The following is a 19,714-nucleotide window of genomic DNA, read 5'->3' as shown; positions in this document are numbered from 1 at the left end:
ACTGGAGATAATGTGGCAAATGCTCCTACTTACAAAGGCAGGAAAAAATCTAGTTTGCCAAAGTTGTTCAAACACAGAGAAATGCAAAGGTTTTTCAATGAGCTGCCATCAGAAACACAGCATTAAGAGATCACAAGAATAATGTGTAAATAACAAAGAATAACACTAAAAAGGGAACAGGCATGGGTAGAACAAGCAAAGAACATTCTTACTAGAGACTATTCGTTTTTTTCTGCCACTCAGTCACGGAAACCCACTAGATGATCTTGGGCAAATCATGCTCTCTCTAAGCCTCAGAGGACAACAAAGGCAAAGCCACTCTTATCAAATCTTGCTAATAGGGTCAACTTAGGGTAGCCATACATTAGAAATGAAGACACACAACAACAATGCATCTCTCGCCAACAGTCTATCCCAGCGGTCCTCAAACTTTTTAAACAGGGAGCCAGGACACAGTCCCTCAAATTGTTGGAGGGCCGGAATATAATTTGAAAAAAAATGAATGAATTCTTATGCACACTGCACATATCTTATTTGTAGTACAAAAACCCCCACTTTAAAACAATGCAATAATTAAAATGAAGAACAATTTTAAGAAATATAAAGTTATTAGCATTTCAACGGGAAGTGTGGGCCTGCTTTTGGCTGATGATATAGGATTGTTGCTGTTGTTGTTGTGTACTTTCAAGTTGTTTTAGACTTAGGTTGACCCTAGTGAGGGCCAGGTAAATGACCTTGGAGGCCCGTATCTGGCTCCTGGGCCTTAGTTTGAGAACCCCTGATTTATCCTATGTGTTATGAGTGAACAGGGCTTCCACCTATTAATCAGGAGCAATATGTAGATTGTTGAGTCACTGTGTATCAGACAGGAGCAAAGGGATATGAGTAAGCTGCAGTCCGGCAAACATAATGTCATGCTCCATGCTGCACACTGCACAGCATCACTGCCTCATGCTGAAGTGTAGTCCCCGTTGTCCAACTTTTTTTTTCCTATTTATAAGACCAGAAAGGATTTCTGATTACCATTATTGACTAAAAACCAACATGGGAAGAAATTTCTTCTGAGGCATTCTGAGGTGCACTTAATATTAAAGGGTAACACCAAACCGGAGGTTTTTTTTTTTTTATAACACTTAATAATCAGGACATTCAGAAACATTGCACCTCCCTCTTTGGACTGCAATGCTCCAACGTCTCTTGTGTTCAATGTCTCCTCAGAAGAAAAACTCAGTTCTTTCCAATCTCAGTGGTCATCTATGCTGAAAATAACATTAGAAAGGGCACCTACTTTGAGTGCTTTGCATCATGCAACTCTACATAAATTATTGTCTTTGACAGTATTTGTCAGCATTGTAATATGTGTGGGAAACCATCCCAAAGATTTTTCAGACAGCTTGCCCTTGTTTACATGTTCCTCTTTCTATTCATGGTTATGTCCCTCTGCCAACTTCAAGACTCATCAGCACGCCAAACAGATGTTTGGTGGGATGGGGGAAGCACAATTGTTCTGGGGAAGACAGCACACGGAGATTATTCATTTCATACACCTCCATAGCACAATCATAGTTAACGAGCCCGCCAAATATCTGGCTGGCATGAGCTAAATTGAAATGATCACGACATTGTGGGGAGAATAATCTTCAGATGCCATCCTCATTTACACTGCATGCTGAGAACTGATTGAGGCTGCAAAATCCAACACTGCAGAGGAAACGGCACGTGAGACTTCCAAACACAAGGAAACTTGAAGTTTCTACCATAACTCAACCCTTCAAACTGTCTTCAGGACCAGAATCATTCTTGGAAATATAGGAGTATCCATTGAAATAAGCTGATCCAAAGACACACAAAATATATTTTCTTGCCCACTACATAGCCACAGTCTGTCTGCACACAGTTTTGGAGTAAGAATCCTAAGAGAGGATTCTGCTCTTTCTCGTTTTTATAAGAAGAGTTTAATATTTATCCAAGATGTACTACCAACTACTTAGTGAAAACATCAGGGTGCTCGAACAAGTAGAATTCCTTTGTCCTATTAAATTTGCAGAGGTTTTTTTTTTTTTCTGGTATTCCCTTTCCTCTGTAAATCACATAAAACACTGTATTATTAACATTGTTCAGGAATGGACAAAAAGATTTTTCTACCTGAGGCAAAACAGTATCCTAACTAATGTGCAGAGCACTTAAAAGTCAGATGGCTTTTGAAATAGAAAATGCCACTAGTGTCACTCCCAGCTTTTGTTACAAAATATATATACAGCAACAGCAGCAACAACAAAGCAAATACCTAAAAATCAACTTCCCTTTTATGAATCTTCTATGTTGCCTCAAGTGACCATCCCACTCTGCCCAATGGTAGGGAGAGGTGTTCTTATCATTACCATCATTATTTGCTGCAAATCCCTGTGGTCATTCTCATTTTGATACATAAACAGATGCTGCGCACTAGATGGGTGTAAAATGAGTAGATAGGCATAAAATTATTCCCTCATTATGTACTGATGAGCCCATCATTGTTATCAAGCCAAAACCAATATGGCTATCTCCATAGCTCTATTGACTGATAAACTATTAGTTAGCTCTTCCTCACAACTTTACACTTCTGTAAAGTTTCTTACCACTTCTTCAACATGTTTGCAGTAAAGCTACATTAAGTACAAATTTCTAGAATAAAACATAGTTCACATCATACTGCACTTCTATTTATAACACAGATTCTTGATAGCTCCTAGTATTATGAATCAAAAAATGTTGCAGAGCTAGTTCAATTGTTTCCTTCTATAAAGATTTTCTGTGTTAAGAGGAAAAAGACAGAAGAAAGCATAAGATATACAGATTGAAAACATCTGTGTTTAGGCATCCCAAGGCTCCTGAATGTAAGTCAGAGTATGGGACAGAAGTTTAAAGAAAATTCCTCCTCTAGAAGCTCCTTATAGACTGCACCACCTAAAGAGAGGTGACAAAATTATGAACTTAAGGATAAATTATTGGTATATACAACCTATGGTTTACACATGGTTGTGGTAATTAGCATACTAACAATGCATAAGTTCAAGACTGGGTAACTGTGGCATGCTTTATGGAGGATTAACCTTTATGACAGTTGAGAAGCTTAAGCTTGTGCCGAACTCTTTCTAACAAAGAGGGAATATAGGAAACAAATTTGAGATGGAATTGGCTTCTGATTCCTTCAAGACATGGGTAAGAAAGCATCAAATCATTTCCCCCAGAAGAAATCAACCCTTTCTGAATATTCTAGGCAAATTATGGGAAAGGTTCTGGTGCCTTAATTTAATGATACAGGTATCTGAAATGGTTGTGATTTTTTTAAATACTCCTAAGAAATATAACTAATTTTAGACAGTTGTATAGCATTTTTGTTTTTTAAAAAATACTGATTATGGAATTTATTTTATCCTCCTCAGGTATTTTTAACGGGAAGTTGAGATACAACTAATAAATAAAAGAAAATGTCAAAACATGCCTATTATCAGAAACCACTGGGCTTCCATCCAGCTAGTTTCCAATCAACTCTACTCCTTTAAGTCAACAAGAGTTTTATAGCTCAAAATGGAAGTCCAATATATTGTTTGTGTTTGATTAAAACACTGTGAGAGGGTAACACCCAATAAATCAAGATCCCAAAGAAATTATAAGCATGTATAAATAGAGTTCACTGACAAAATAAACGGTTACATGCAATCTGTTTCCTTTTGTATCTAATATGGTTTCTTCAGACCGAAATAATATTTTAATGCATTACCCACAACAGAGAGATACCAGTCAAACTGATTGAAAGCAAATATTCATAGCTGCAACAAACTGAAATAGTCACATCTGACAGAGGCAAATTACAAAGAGTTGAAAATCTTACATTATGGTAGAATCTACAGTGCAAGGTCCTTTTTGTATAAAGGAGCACTGTTGTCATTACTTTTATCCTCAACAGTTGACTGAATAGTCTGAGGGTGCATCTAAACTACGCAGTTTGACATCACTTTAAGTGTACTGGCTCAATCCTATGGAATCACAGAAGTTATAGTTTTACAAGATATTTAGCCTTCTCTCCCAAAGAGGGCTGATTTCTCACCTAACTATAGCTCACGGGATTCTGTAGCACATCATGGCACTGAAACACAGCGGCAGATTTTGCAACACATCCAGAAGGCTCTTCAATTAGCATTGCTCTGCCAAATGTTCTGAGATAAAAGCTTTCCTTTCATCTATAAAAGCTGCTAGTTTAGTTATTTTAGTGCTTCTTACACATGTCTTTAAGTTAAAAATGACATTAGCTGATCAAGTTAAAATTCTTAGCTGCCATTCACATCTCTTTTGACAAAAAGCCTAAAAATGCAATTCAGGACAAATAAACTAATTTGCTTAGAGATATTCATAACAGCTGTCCTCATCTTAGCTTTTGAAAGAATTGTTCTTTTGTTAACATGCCTCTCAATAATTAACAAGTTCACAGATCAAAACACGAAATGCTAAACAGTTGGACAACAAGAACAAAAGAACTCTTTACCTAAACACCATTGTTATTGTGCATCCCTGATCACCAACATGTTTAACCTAGTATCGTCTACAAAATAAAGGAAGACAACACAAATGTGCAATATCAAACTAAGTTCCAAGGAGCATGCAGTTCTTTGCCTACCAATTCTGAGAAGACTACTAAGGCTTTTCAGATTAAATATGGTATGATTTCAGACTGTAGAAACAATGACCAAAAAATCAGGTAAGAAAGACATCACAAAAAGAAACTGGGAAAACTGAGAAATGGCTTTGTAAACAAATTGCATTCTGGGACCTGAGCCACAATGTAAGTGATTTTGTCCACACGATCCAAATGGTTTTCACAAACAACAAGACCTCTAAGCTTTCACATATAGAAGCCATAGAAACCATTGTTTATAGCTCAAAATCCAGGGCTATAACAAAGGCTGAAATCCTATGTTTACTTGCCTGCAGGAGATGACACTGACCAGCACAGAATCAAGTGGTAAATCTTGGAAAGATGATAAAGAAAAACACTAATTCCACAATATCTTAAGTCTACTTACTGTTAATGAGGGAAAGAAGAGCAGAAACAAAGAAAAGGATGGGGGAGCGGGCTTTTGTAATCTCTGTTTGGAAGTAGTGTTTGATGCAGTGCAAACAGTAATTAAGATTTTCCATTGAGAAAATTCCTGAGATGCAGAGATTGTGCAAAATGAGAGTTGCACAGTATTAGAGACAAAAAGCACTGAGAAGCTGCATAGTAAGGAATTTAACCTCAAGGACCCTAAAGGAACTGGACCCCATTTGATTTCAGAAGGTAAGCAGGATCAGCCCTGGTTAATACTTGGATGGGAGACTGCCAACAAATAGCAAGTGCTGTAGGTTATATTTCAAAGGAACTGGCAAAACAATCTCTGAACATTCCTTCCCGAATTGTGCATCTAAAATGTAGAAATAATGCAGTTTTAGCTTGCATGCTCCTGTACAACATAATAATAATAATGATAATAATAATAATAATAATAATAATAATTGTGCAGTTTTCTGGCATTGTATATTTCTGCTGCTTCTGCGACTGTTCATTTGTATTTTGATTCTGAAGGCCACTTGTCAAGGGATGTCCAGAATCAACAGCATTCACTGCGGTCCTTTTTATCCTGGGCGAAGTCCAAGCTAGTACTGACTTCACTTTGGTTTGTTTCTCCATAGGGTTAATGGGTTAAGGTGCTCTTAGTTCCACTCCTCAGCCGAGACCTCTCTGACTTACTTGGATCTGATGATAGTTACACTACTGCCAGCACAGTTCTCAGCACTGGGTACCATGCCAAAAGATCTCAGCCGGCATTTGAAAACAATAAACATTGACAAAATCACAATCAGTCAACTGCAAGAGGCCACCTTATTTGGATCTCTGCTCATCATCTGAAAATACATCACACAATTCTAAACACTTGGGAAGTGTTCAACTTGTGATTTTGTGATTCAAAATCCGGTATATACAGTAATCCCTCGCAACTTTGCGATTCGCTTTTCGCAGACTCGCAGTTTTCCAATAAATATTAATGTAAAATATTTACATTACATTATTTACGCGGTGGCGGATGGTGACCAGCTCTGCCTGGTAGCATCAGAAAGGGAGGCTGGTGTGCGGGCCAGACCTGAGGTGCAGAGGGAAAGAACTGCTGGTCACGAAGTGCAGCCTACTGCACTACCATGGCCCTGGAAGTGGCTCCGGAGGCGTTTATTGGGTGAACTCGCAGCAGAGCCAGATAAGGAGCGTGAGGGCTAGACTGCGCATGCACGTGTGAACGCTTCTTATATATGCCCAATGGAAGTGAGGTGCTTTCTAAAAGTTGCTGCTCAACTAAAGTGACTGAAGGATTTTGTTTATAAGTTAAAGGAAAAGGTTTTCCCCTGAATACTAAAATAATGTATAAATATTAAAATAAATAAAGCCTCCCTATTCCGCAGATTTTCACTTTTTTGCAGGTGGACCTGGAACGTAACACCTGCAATAAGTGAGGGAACACTGTATATCTTGTTTGCTGTGTCATACTGTGTTTTTGTTTCAACAAAGTAATAATAAAATACATGTTCTTCTAACTCTCACAGGACTCTCCCACCAGTAGAGCAGAAATTAATCGATATTACCAATGAAGTAAACAATCAAAATATTATATTAAGGAATTGTTGCAGGAAATCTGATTTCTGCGACAACTCTTAGGGAGAATGGCAGCACCTGAGGTCACAAAGGTTAAAGAAACCTAAACAGTTTCACTGCCTGATGTCTTCTGGTGTGTTATGACATACAATATTACTACTAGCCAAACAAGATTTGCAGTGACAACATGACACCTGTACAAAGGCATCCAGCAGAGGAATTCAGAAGATACTCAATTGCTGGGTGTGTGACCTTGAGGGCAAGGCACTTTGTTTCTGTTAGCTTACTTCCTGGTAAAACAGGTACACCGGAGCTTATTGTGGTTATTTGAATAAAAAAAATAGCAATAACCCCCTAAAAGAAACAATACTCCCATGCCTCAGGTACAAAGCTACGGAGTCCCAGCATATTGTGTTTCTTGAAGTCAGGCATCAATCCATCTTGTAAGAATGATTTGCTCAAAATTAACTTCAAAACAAAGCTCCACCACTAACCTAGTTCTTGGAAGTGAGGCCGGCTTTTAAGGAATGAAATCACTAAGCGCAAGCCAGGAAGGCTTGTTAACCATTTTAATGTTTAACTGATTTCCAACGATTTGCACATTCAATTCTATTTTAATATATTAGTATTTATATGTTTTAAATTGCATTGGTGTTTTCCCCCCATTGTTGTGAGCTGCTTTGTGTCTAAATGACAAATATAAAAGCGGGATACAAAAAATATATTACAATAATAATAAAACAAAAAGCATAATATTATTAATAATGGATTCAGTGCTGAACCTGAATGCCCAGGTATCAGCAATGGCCGGGAAGGGCATTTACACAGCTAATGCCGGTACCTTGAAAACCCTGATCTGGCCATGGTGGTAAACGCCTTAGTCACATCCAGATTAGACTACTACAATGCGTAATATGTGGGGCTGCCCCAGAAGAGTGTTCGGAAACCTCAACTGGTTCAAAGGTCAGCTGCCAGATTGCTCACAGGAGCTGAATTTAGGGAAAGGACCACCCCTCTCCGAAAACAAATGCACTGCCTATCAGTCTGTTTAGCCTTTAAAGCCCTAAACCAGTGGTTCTCAACCTGTGGGTCCCCAGGTGTTTTGGTCTACAATTCCCAGAAATCCCAGCTGGTTTACCAGCTGTTAGGATTTCTGTGAATTAAAGACCAAAACACCTGGAGACCCACAGGTTGAGAACCACTGCCCTAAACAGTTTGGGCCCAGCCTACTTAAGGTATCGCTTCTCCTTACGGAGAAGCGATACTGTGAACTCTCCGTATGAGTTCACATGAACCTCAAGGTCATCAGGAGAGGCTGCATTCTCAGTCTCACCGTCGGCACAAGTGTACCTGGTGGGAATGAGAAAGAGGGCTTTCCCAGTGGTGGCCCCATGGCTCTGGAACTCCCTTCCTAAAGAAGTTAGAATGGCCCCCTCCCTGCTTTCATTATCGAAGCAAATTAAAACCTTCCTTTGGAAGCAGGCCTTTTCTCAAAAACTGTAGGTAGTTACCTATGATGTGCAATGTGTGAACCATAGAGCAGGCCTATTGCAATAGCATTGTTTAGGGCCTAAAGGAGTGGATATTACTAAGACTTTTAACCTGAATGTCTAATTTATTTATTTTTTTGTGTTGTTTTATGGGCTTTAAGCATGTCGGGGATTTTATAATGTTATAAGTTGCTAATGTTTTTCACATTTTTGGCATATGGTTGTATTTTTATGTTATGTTACTGTTTTCTGATTTTATATGCTGTACGCCGCTTTGAGTCCCATTCTGAGAAAAGGAGTAGGAAATAAATAAATAATACAGTAATAATCATTATAATAACAGCAAAATAAACACCATAGCTTCCCCAATGTTTGAGGTGAGGTATTGATGCATCTTTTCAGAAAGATCTGCTCAAAATAAACCACTCCATTGTGTTGTCAGAGGCTTTCATGGTCAGAATCACTGGGTAGTTGTGAGTCTTCTGGGCTGTATGGCCATGTTCCAGAAGCATTCTCTCCTGATGTTTCACCTATATCTGTGGCAGGTATCCCCAGACATTGTGAGGTCTGTTGGAAACTAGGCAAGTGAAGTTTATATATCTGTAGAATGCCCAGGGTGGGAGAAAGAACTCTTGTCTATTTGAGGCAAGTGTCAATATTGCAATTGGCCACCTTGATTAACATTTAACATTTAATGGCCTTGCAGCACCAAAGCCTGTCTGGTTGCTGACAGGGGTGGATCCTTTGTTGGGAGGTGTTAGCTACCCCTGATTGATTCTTGTCTGGAATTCTCCTGTTTTTTTCACTATTGTTCTTTATTTACTGTCCTGATTTTAGAGGGTTTTTTTTCAAATACTGTTAGCCAGATTTTGTTCATTTTCATGTTTTCCCCCTTTCTGTTGTCCACATGCTTGTGGATTTCAGTGCCTCTCTGTAGTCTGACATGGTAGTTGTTAGCATGGTCCAGCATTTCTATGTTCTCAATAATATGCTGTGTCCAGGTTGGTTCATCAAGTGCTCTGCTATGGCTGACTTCTCTGGTTGAATTAGTCCTACAGTGCCTTTCATATTCCTTGATTCGTGTTTGGGCGCTGCATTTGGTGGTCCCTAAACCACCTTCATTCTAGTTCTGTTGTTGTTCATTCATTCGGTTGCTTCTGACTCTTCGTGACCTCATGAACCAGCCCACGCCAGAGCTCCCTGTTGGCCATCACCACCCCCAACTCCTTCAAGGTCAATCCAGTCACTTCAAGGATACCATCCATCCATCTTGCCCTTGGTCGGCCCCTCTTCCTTTTTCTTTCCATTTCCCCCAGCATAATTGTCTTCTCTAAGCTTTCCTGTCTTCTCATTATGTGTCCAAAATACATCATCTTTACCTCTAATATCCAGGAGCAGTCAAACTTTATTTCCTGAAGTATGGCCTGGTTGGATCTTCTCACGGTCCAAGGCACTCTCAGAACCATTCTATTATTATTATTTTAATTATTATTATTATTATTATTATTATTAACTTTATTTTTACCCCGCTAGCATCTCCCGAAGGACTCGATACGGCTAACACAGCCAAGGCCTCAATAAAACAACAGCATAACAAAACACGTAACTTAAAGCAAATCAAACATTAAAACAATAGCAGTAAACAATAAAAACAATACACCATAACACAATAAAACTGTTGAGAGTATGAATAATGAACAAAATCTGGCTACCAGTATTTTTTTAAAACACTCTAAAATTTGGACATATATAAAGAACAACACTAAAAAACAGGGGAATTCCAGACAGGAAACAATCAGGGCCAGCTAGCACATCTCAGCAAAGGATTCCCCAGGCAGGAAGCAGCCAGGCTTTGGTGCTGCAAGGCCATTAAATGTTAAATGTTAATCAAGGTGGCCAATTGCAATATTGACACTTGCCTCAAATAGACAAGAGTTTTTCTCCCACCCTGGACATTCCACAGATATATAAACCTCACTTTCCTAGTTTCCAACAGACCTCACAACCTCTGGGAATGCCTGCGATAGATGTGGGAGAAATGTCAGGAGAGAATACTTTGGAACATAGCCATATAGTCTGGAAAACTCACCGCAAACCAGAGAACATGGCCATGAAGGCCTTTGACAACACAACAAACACCACAGTTTCCGCAAATCTTGGAAGTGAAGGATCAAAGCATCTTTTAAGGAAAAGAATGGCTCAAAATAAATTGTGAACTAGGCACCTGAGCTTCCCCAGTTCTTGAAGTGAAGGATCAATGCAATTTTTTAGACAAATCCTGGCTCGAAATCAACAAACCCCAGAGCTTGAAATGAGGCATCAAAGCATCTTCTAAGGTCAAAACAATTCTTCAAAATCAATTGTAATGGGGGAAGGAGAGAAAACACTGAAAGATACACAGAGGAACAAGTACCACAATGGACTGACCGACGAAAGGATGGTAAGAAGAGGAGTGGCGTGTAAACCACAATGTAAACGTGATTTAAAATCCGAAATAGACGCAGAAAGGGAATACAGGGGATACTCACGGGAAGAGCCTCGTCTCTTCTGCCTAGTAACAGCTTCCACGTAAATCTCCCTCAACAAAGCGATACTAATCCCCATTCGTGAATATTAAGCCGCGTAGAGAGGCTCTTACCAATTCGCCAGGAAGCTGGGAATGAGAGGACTAGCTGCGAGGGGAGCGGTCTCCCTCCCCATGTTGGATCCTGACGGAAACGGGCCGCCGAGGGAGCGGAGCGGGTGTCCTCGCTGCTTCTGTGAGGGACGGGAGCTGACACATCAACCAAGATGGCCGCCGCTACCGCCATCCAGAGACGCCTCAGCTGGCAGAGGGGGCGTGGCCAAGGCCGAGAGCGTCCGCAAAGGGGAGGAGCCATCGGGAAGGGGGCGTGGCTTCTCTTATAGCAGTCAACTGGGGTTGATTGAAATCAGAAGCAAAAGCGTCCCTCTCTGGACCCTACCACACAGCTGAATAAAATCCCACCTCTTCTGCTTTGAGCTAGAATATATGACAGTGTGGACTCAGATTATTTATTTATCGTGTCATCAGCAACCAGACATTTGTATTACATTTTTAACAAAAACAAACAGACAAAACACAGAATTTGCAAGCTTGGTAGTTGATTAAATGTCCTTTGACCAGTATCTGGCCACTTGGAGTGCTCTGGTGTTGCCGCAAGGAGGTCCTCCATGGTGCATGTGGCAGGGCTCAGGTTGCATTGCACCAGGTGGTCAGTGGTTTACTCTTCTCCACACTCGTATATTGTGGATTCCACTTTGTAGCCCCATTTCTTAAGATTGGCTCTGCATCTTGTGGTGCCAGAGCGCAGTCTGTTCAGCGCCTTCCAAGTCGCCCAGTCCTCTGTGTGCCCAGGGGGGAGTCTTTCATCTGGTATCACCCATGAATTGAGGTGCTGGGTTTGAGCCTGCCACTTTTGAACTCTCGCTTGCTGGGGTGTTCCAGCAAGTGTCTCTGTAGATCTTAGAAAACTATTGACGTGCTGGCTGATACCCAAACAAGGGATGAGCTGGAGATGTCACTGCCTTGGTCCTTTCACTATTGGCTGCTACTTCCTGGCAGATGTCAGGTGGTGCAATACCGGCTAAGCAGTGTAATTTCTCCAGTGGTGTGGGGCGCAGACACCCTGTGATAATGCGGCATGTCTCATTCAGAGCCACATCCACTGTTTTAGTGTGGTGAGATGTGTTCCACACTGGGCATGCATAGTCAGCAGCTGAGTAGCATAGCGCAAGGGCAGATGTCTTCACTGTGTCTGGTTGTGATCCCCAGGTTGTGCCAGTCAGCTTTCGTATGATGTTGTTTCTAACGCCCACTTTTTGCTTGATGTTCAGACAGTGCTTCTTGTAGGTCAGAGCACGGTCCAGAGTGACTCCCAGGTATTTGGGTGTGCTGCAATGCTCCAGTGGGATTCCTTCCCAGGTAATCCTCAGAACTCGGGATGCTTGTCTGTTCTTAAGGTGAAAGGCACATGTCTGTGTTTTAGATAGATTAGGGATCAGCTGGTTTTCCCTGTAATAGGCAGTAAGAGCACCTAGAGCTTTGGAGAGCTTCTGTTCAACCATCTCAAAGCTGGTCATTTACACAAATGACCAGCCACTGCCAGAAGGGACAGAGAGCTTCATCTATGCAGATGATCGTGCCATTACCGCTCAAGCAGGGAGCTTTGAGATAGTTGAACTCAGATAACCCAGTTCAAAGCTGATATTGCGGGATTTTCTGCCATGATATTCTGGGGCCCCTTCCACACAGCTGAATAAAATTTTATTTATTTATTTAGTACATTTCTATACTGCCCCTCTCAGCCTTCCGGCGACTCAAGGTGGTTTACAAGGCAAAAATTCAATGCCACGAAGGACACAATTACAATATACAATATAAAAACATCAGCAACAATAAAATCAAACATTATAATGAAACATACTTCAATCGATAATCATTAAAACAATGTCCAGTTCCGCCATATAGTTATTCCATTATTATAGCCATTACTCCGTTATTACATCCATTATTATTATACCCATTACTCAGCCAGCACGTCAACGACTTAAATCTAGAAATAGTTTTCTAAGATCTACAGAGACTATCGCTGGAACACCTCAGCCAGCGAGAGTCCAAAAGTGGCAGGCTCAAACCCAGAACCTCAACCAATGGCTGATACCAAATGAGAGACTCCCCCCCCTGGGCACACAGAGGACTGGGCGACTTGGAAGGCGCTGAACAGACTGCGCTCTGGCACCATGAGATGCAGAGCCAACCTTCAGAAATGGGGCTACAAAGTGGAATCCTCGACATGCGAGTGTGGAGAAGAGCAAACCTCTGACCACTTGCTGCAATGCAACCTGAGCCCTGCCACATGCACAGTGGAGGACCTTCTTGCAGCAACACCAGAAGCACTCCAAGTGGCCAGATACTGGTCAAAGGACATTTAACCAACTACCAAACTCACACATTTTGTATTTTGTCTGTTTGTTTGCTTTGTTCTGTTAGAAATGTAAAATAATTTGGTTATCCTGACACGACAAATAAATACTCCGTATTTTCAAATGCCCGTTCAAATAGCCATGTCTTAAGATTCTTCCGGAATAATAGGAGCAAGGAAGTTGATCTAATCTCCCTAGGAAGGGCGTTCCATAGCCGAGGGGCCACCACTGAAAAAGCCCTGTCTCTCGTTCCCCGCGAACTGTACTTGTGATGATGGCGGGACTGAGAGCAGGACCTCTCCAGATGATCTTAAAGACCTCGCAGGTTCATAAGGGGAGATTTGTTCGGTCAGGTACGTTTTCTGCTTTGAACTGGAATATATGGCAATATAGACTCAGATAACCTAGTTCAGAGAAGATATTGTGGGATTTTCTGCCTTGATATTCTGGGTTATATGGCTATCTGGAAAGATACTGGGCCACATGGCAGTGTGACTCAGGGCCTTTCCACACTGCCATATAATCCAGAATATCAAGGCAGAATAACCCACAATATCTGTTTTGAACTTGGTTATTTGAGTGCACGCTGTCATATATTCCAGTTCAAAGCAGATAATGTGGGTTTTTATACAGCTGTGTGGAAGGGTCTTCAGATAACCCAGGGCGCTTCCACACTGCCCTTTATCCCAGAACAGGGTCCTATGGCCCGAGGGCCGGATACGGCCCTCCAATGTAATTTACCCAGCCCTCACTCAGGGTCAACCTAAGTCTGAAACTACTTGAAAGCACACAACAACAACAATCCTATCTCATCAGCCAAAAGCAGGCCCACACTTGAAATACTAATAAGTTTATATTTGTTAACATTGTTCTTCATTTTAATTATTGTATTGTTTTTAAGTGTTTTTTTCCACTACAAATAAGATATGTGCAGTGTGCATAGGAATTAATTCTCTTTTTTCCCCCTTCAAATTATAATCTAGCCCTTCAACAGTTTTAGGGACTGTTACTTGGCCCTCTGTTTAAAAAGTTTGAGGACTCCTGTCCCAGAATATCAAGGCAGAAAATCCCACAATATTTATTTATTTACGGTTTATAGCCCGCCTTTATTTACAATATTTATAGCTCGCCTTTCTCAGCCATACGGCGACTCAAGGCGGGTTACAGATTGGCACAATTTGATATCAGGAATTCATAAAAGTGCCATTAAAACATTATTACAATATAAAACATAAATAAAAACCATTAATAATAATAATAAATAATAAAATTTATTTATACCCTGCCACCATCTCCCCGAAGGGGACTCGGGGCGACTTACATGAGGCCAAGAGCAGTAGTGCATTACAACAAAATAAAACCAAAAACACAAAACGAACATCGCAACAAAGCAAAACATCAGAATACAATAAAACAGTGCAAAAATACAATAAGAATGAGCAGGCCACATGAACAAGATAAAATTATTAAAAACTCAGGATGAGCCAGGTCTTTACTTTTTTTGGGGAAAGTCAGGAGGGAGGAAGCCGATCTAAAGGGAATTCCATAGCTGGGGGGGGGGGGGCACCACTGAGAAGGCCCTGTCCTTCGTCTCTGCCAATCACACTTGCGAGGCAGGCTGGATCCAGAGTGGGGCCTCAATCTGCTTTGAACTGAGTTATCCGAGTCCATACTCAGATAATGTGGGATTTTCTGCCTTGATATTCTGGGATATAGGGCTGTGTGGAAGGGCCCTTGGTTGGATGAATATGTAAGATTAAGGTCCATCGCTGTGCTGTCATGCTAAACTGTGTTTAATGATCAAATATGACCAATAAACAACTGTGTAGATGGGGTTTTTGTCAAAAAAAAGAGTACTGGTCAATTGAAATCAAATAATTTTGTGCACTAAAGAATCCTTTTCTTGTAATTTTCTTGTAATTTTCCTGTTTGTCTCCATAATTTGCAAACATGACATGTTTTTTAATAGAACTCATCTAATTCTTAAATTGCACTGGGGTGTCAACATTTACATTTACCATAATCTTTTTAGGGGGCATCTGGATTTTATCACATATTTGAATTAAGCATTAAAATGTAGTTTTGCTGCTTCAATTAGGAAGTTTGCTTTTAATCTCCCCAGCCTTCCAGGGGCCCTTTCACACAGTCCTATATCCCAGAATATCAATGCAGAAAATTCTACAATATCTGCTTTGAACTAGGGGCCCTTCCACCCAGCCATATAACCCAGAATACCAAGGCAGAAAATCCCATAATATCTGCATTGATTACATTTGAATATATGGCAATGTGAACTCAGATAACTCACTTCAAAACAGATATTGTGGAATTCTCTGCCTTGATATTCTGGGTTATATGGCTGTGTGAAAGGGCCCTGGGTTATCTGAGTCCACATTCAGATAATGTGGGATTTTCTGCCTTGATATTCTGGGATATAGGGCTGTGTGGCATAGCCCCAAGAGTGTGGAGAAGAACAAACCATAGACTACTTACTCCAATGTATAATGGAGAACCTTCTTACAGCGACACCAGTGGTCAGCTTCTGTTCAAAGGAAATTTAGTACAATGCCAAGTTTTTAACTTTGCTTGTGGCTTTTTTTTAATGCATTATAACTGTATTCTCAATAAGCTCAATTCTGACACAATAAGTAAATACTCCCTGAGGAAGAAGGAACAGGCCAGGGCTGTCTTGGGGAAGGAGTGGGAGCATCCTGAGATATTATTTATGTAGAATTTATGTAGAATTTCTAATGGCAGCTCATTGGAAACCTTTGCATTTCTCCATGTTCGAACAACTTTGGCAAACTCTAGAATTTTTTTCTTGCCTTTGTAAGGAGGAGCATTTCCCATATTCTCTTCAGTAGATATAAAATATAATATTGGCATGACTTTCCCTGGCATTAGTCCATGTTGTTATTTATTACCCAGTCAAAATGGTCAAAATCCATTCCTTGCAGCTAAGCAGTACAAGAGAGTGAACTTCACCTTGGAGATCACACGTATAGGAATCCTGAACAAAGGGCAAGTCAGATTACAGGATGGGGAATTCTTATTAGAAAACTGGTAGAGAGAGACAGACTGCATTTTTACTCCACTTACTTGAGAGTAAACCCAGCTGAACACAAGAAGACTTACCTCTGAATAGGCAGAGGGCCATAAAAAGAGTGAAGTGAGTGAATAATAATTACTGGAATTAATGCAGTCTAAACATGCATCCACACACTGTAGAATTAATGTAGTTTGGAAACACTTTAACCACCATGGCTCAATGCTATGGAATCCTGGGACTGTAGTTTTACAAGTTTTTTAGCCTTTTCTGTCAAAGAGTGCTGGTGTCTCACAAGATTACAACTCCCATGATTCCACACCATCGCACCCTGGCAATTAAAGTAGTGGGTTGTTGTAGGTTTTTTCAGGCTATATGGCCATGTTCTAGAGGCATTCTCTCCTGACGTTTCACTTGCATCTATGGCAAGCATCCTTGGAGGGAGTGAGGTCTGTTGGGACTAGGAAAATTGGGTTTATATATCTGTGGAATGACCAGGGTGGGACAAAGAACTCTTGTTTGCTGGAGCTAGGTGTGAATGTTTCAACTGACCATCTTGATTAGCATTTGATGGCCTGGCAGTGCATGGGGCAATCTTTTGTTGAGAGGTGATTGTTTCCTCTCTGTTGTTTTGCTGTTGTAATTTTAGAGTTTTTTTTAATACTGGTAGCCAGATTTTGTTCATTTTCATGGTTTCCTCTTTTCTGTTGAAATTGTCCACATGCTTATGGATTTCAATGGCTTTTCTGTGTAGTCTGACATGGTGGTTGTTAGAAAAACAACTGAAGGAGCAAAGTTTGGGAACCACTGCCACCAGTATAATATTTTTTATGATTTGGCAGTATCGTTTGTCTGTTACCACGACTATTGTTTTCCCTTGCACCATTTAATATTTTTTGGGGGGAGGGGGGTTAAACCCAGAAACATTCAGACAAAACAGAAAAATATATTGTAGGATTTTTTTATTTTAAAATGATTGATTTATTTTAGAATAAAACATTTATTTGTTGCCAAATGTAATTTTACATAATATTTTGCATCCAGGTTGGTTCATCAAGTGCTTTGCTATAGCTGACTTCTCTGGTTGAATTATCTGCAGTGATTCCAGCCATAGAAGCATTCAACAACATATGGAAAATGATATTTTATCTCCTCTATATCTGTGGAAGCTCAAAACAACTTTGATGCTGTACTCCAGGCATGGGCAAACTACATTGCCATATGGGAGTACATTATATAGCAGGTCTGGGCAAACTTGGGCCTTCAAGGTGTTTTGGACTTCAACTCCCACAATTCCTAACAGCCTACCGGCTGTTAGGAATTGTGGGAGTTGAAGTCCAAGTTTGCCCATGACTGCTCTTGTTGTTGTTCATTCGTTCAGTCACTTCTGACTGTTCGTGACCTCATGAACCAGCCCACGCCAGAGCTCCCTGTCGGCCGTCACCATCCCCAGCTCCTTCAAGGTCAAGCCAGTTACTTCAAGGATACCATCCATCCATCTTGCCCTTGGTCGCCCCCTCTTCCTTTTTCCTTCCATTTCCTCCAGCATAATTGTCTTCTCTAAGCTTTCCTGTCTTCTCATGATGTGGCCAAAATACTTAATCTTGGCCTCTAATATACTTCCCTCCAATTAGCAGTCAGGCTTTATTTCCTGAAGTATGGACTGGTTGGATTTTCTCGCAGTCCAAGGTACTCTCAGAACTTTCCTCCAACACCACAATTCAAAAGCATCTATCTTCCTTCGCTCAGTCTTCCCTATGGTCCAGCTCTCACATCCATAGGTGACTACGGGCAGGGGCGGCTCAACCCATTACGCAAAGTAAGCATTTGCAGTATAGTTGATTTTGCCCAGGGGCGCTCTTGAGGTGCTCTTGGGGGAAAATAGACCATATGCGAGTTGTGGTTACTGGGATGTACCTACAATCAAAGAGCATTCTGAACTCCACCAATGATGGAATTGAACCAAATATGGCACACAGAACTCCCATGACGAACAGAAAATATGTATCAGTGATTGGTTTTGGGAGAGGGTGCCAAAATACTGTTTGCTTACCATTGAAAATTATCTAGGGCTGCCTCTGACTACGGGGAATACCACTGCATTGACTATGCCCGTGATGGTGAACCTATGACATGTGTGTCAGCACTGACACGCATGGCTATTTTTGATGACACGCAGACACAGAGAAGTACACCTTATAAGAGCCAATCTAATTCCATCCTTAAATTTGTAAAAGGCTCCACAAATTTAACATCTGCATGTTTGAGCATTGTTCACTCCTTAACTCAGCATAGATTATACATTTTTCTTATTTAAACTATAAATATTGCAAAATTATGTTTTTTTTCTCAAAGTGACACACCCAAATTATGCTCAGGTTTTTGGCAAATTTTGACGCACCAAGCTCAAAAGGTTGCCCATCACTGGACTATGCGAATCTTCGTTGCCAGTGTGATGTCTCTACTCTTCACTATTTTATTGAGATTGGTCATTGCTCTCCTCCCAAGAAGTAAACATCTTCTGATTTCCTGGCTGCAGTCTGCATCTACAGTAATCTTCACACCAAAATATACAAAGTCTGTCACTGCCTCCACGTTTTCGCCCTCTATGTGCCAGTTATCAATCATTCTTGTTGGCATAATCTTGGGGTTTTTTTTAATGTTTAGCTGCAACCCAGCTTTTCCACTATTGTATTGTCGAAGGCTTTCATGGCTGGAATCACTAGGTTCTTGTGGATTTTTTCGGGCTATAGAGCCATGTTCTAGAGGCATTTCTCCTGACGTTTCGCCTGTATCTATGGCAAGCATCCTCAGAGGTAGTGAGGTCTGTTGGAATTAGGACAATGGGTTTATATATCTGTGGAATGGCTGGGGTGGGGTAAGGAGCTCTTCCCTGCTGCAGCTAGGTGTGAATGTTTCAACTGATCACCTTCATTAGCATTTGAAAGCCTGCCTGAGCCTGGGAAAATCTCTTGCTGGGAGGTGTTAATATGTGCCTGGTTGTTTCCTCTCTGTTGTTTTGCTGTTGTAATTTTAGAGTTTTTTAATACTGGTATTAAAAACTATTTTCCACTATTTTCTTTCACCTTGATTAGAAGATGACTGCTGGAGTCCCTGTTATAAAGGTAGAAGGCCACTAGAGGCCGCCCAATGCTGTATACATACACACAGGCGGCGGTGCGCATGCGCAAACGAGCTCCCATCTTCACAAGCGCTTTCCCTCGTTCCTTCGCTCACTCTTGAGTCTCGTCACTATTTATCGCTTCTCGGAACGTTCGACCGCGATTGTTGCCCGCGCGCATGCGTACGGGCGGGCACGCGCCTTGAGCCAAAGCCACGAGGCGGTTTCTCGAACGGGGAGGGGGAGTGAGGAGAGGAGGCGGAGCGCGAGCGTCGGCCGTTAAGTTCGCGTTCCGACCCTGATTGTGAGGGAGCGTCGACGCCGGCTGTCCGGAGGTCTCTCCTAGTGAGTCTGTTGGGATTCTGGCGAGGCCATAAGTCCCGGTGTGGGGTTTCTTCGATGTAAGAGGACCTCAGGCCTCGTCCGTCGGAAGGGTCTCTGCAGGAGTCTGG

General features: G+C 41.2%; 2 protein-coding genes across 3 annotated transcripts in view; one reads left to right on the top strand and one right to left on the bottom strand.

Annotated features, from left to right (window-relative positions):
• The window catches only part of CCDC186 (coiled-coil domain containing 186), a 52,270-nt gene extending 41,287 nt beyond the window's left edge, over positions 1-10,983 (bottom strand). The window contains exon 1 of one of the 2 annotated variants that reach the window (XM_060768458.2): positions 10,680-10,983. The gene's annotated coding sequence lies outside the window, so the exon portion shown is untranslated. The remainder of the gene's footprint in view (positions 1-10,679) is intronic. The other variant, XM_060768457.2, reaches the window with a different exon arrangement.
• Positions 10,984-19,345: 8,362 nt separating this feature from the next.
• The window catches only part of TDRD1 (tudor domain containing 1), a 53,999-nt gene continuing 53,630 nt past the window's right edge, over positions 19,346-19,714 (top strand). Inside the window, exon 1 of the mRNA XM_067465816.1 lies at positions 19,346-19,713. The gene's annotated coding sequence lies outside the window, so the exon portion shown is untranslated. The remainder of the gene's footprint in view (position 19,714) is intronic.

The sequence above is a fragment of the Anolis sagrei genome, chromosome 3 (assembly GCF_037176765.1).
Source record: "Anolis sagrei isolate rAnoSag1 chromosome 3, rAnoSag1.mat, whole genome shotgun sequence".
NCBI lineage: Eukaryota > Metazoa > Chordata > Lepidosauria > Squamata > Dactyloidae > Anolis > Anolis sagrei.
This window is presented reverse-complemented; position numbering and strand designations above follow the sequence as displayed.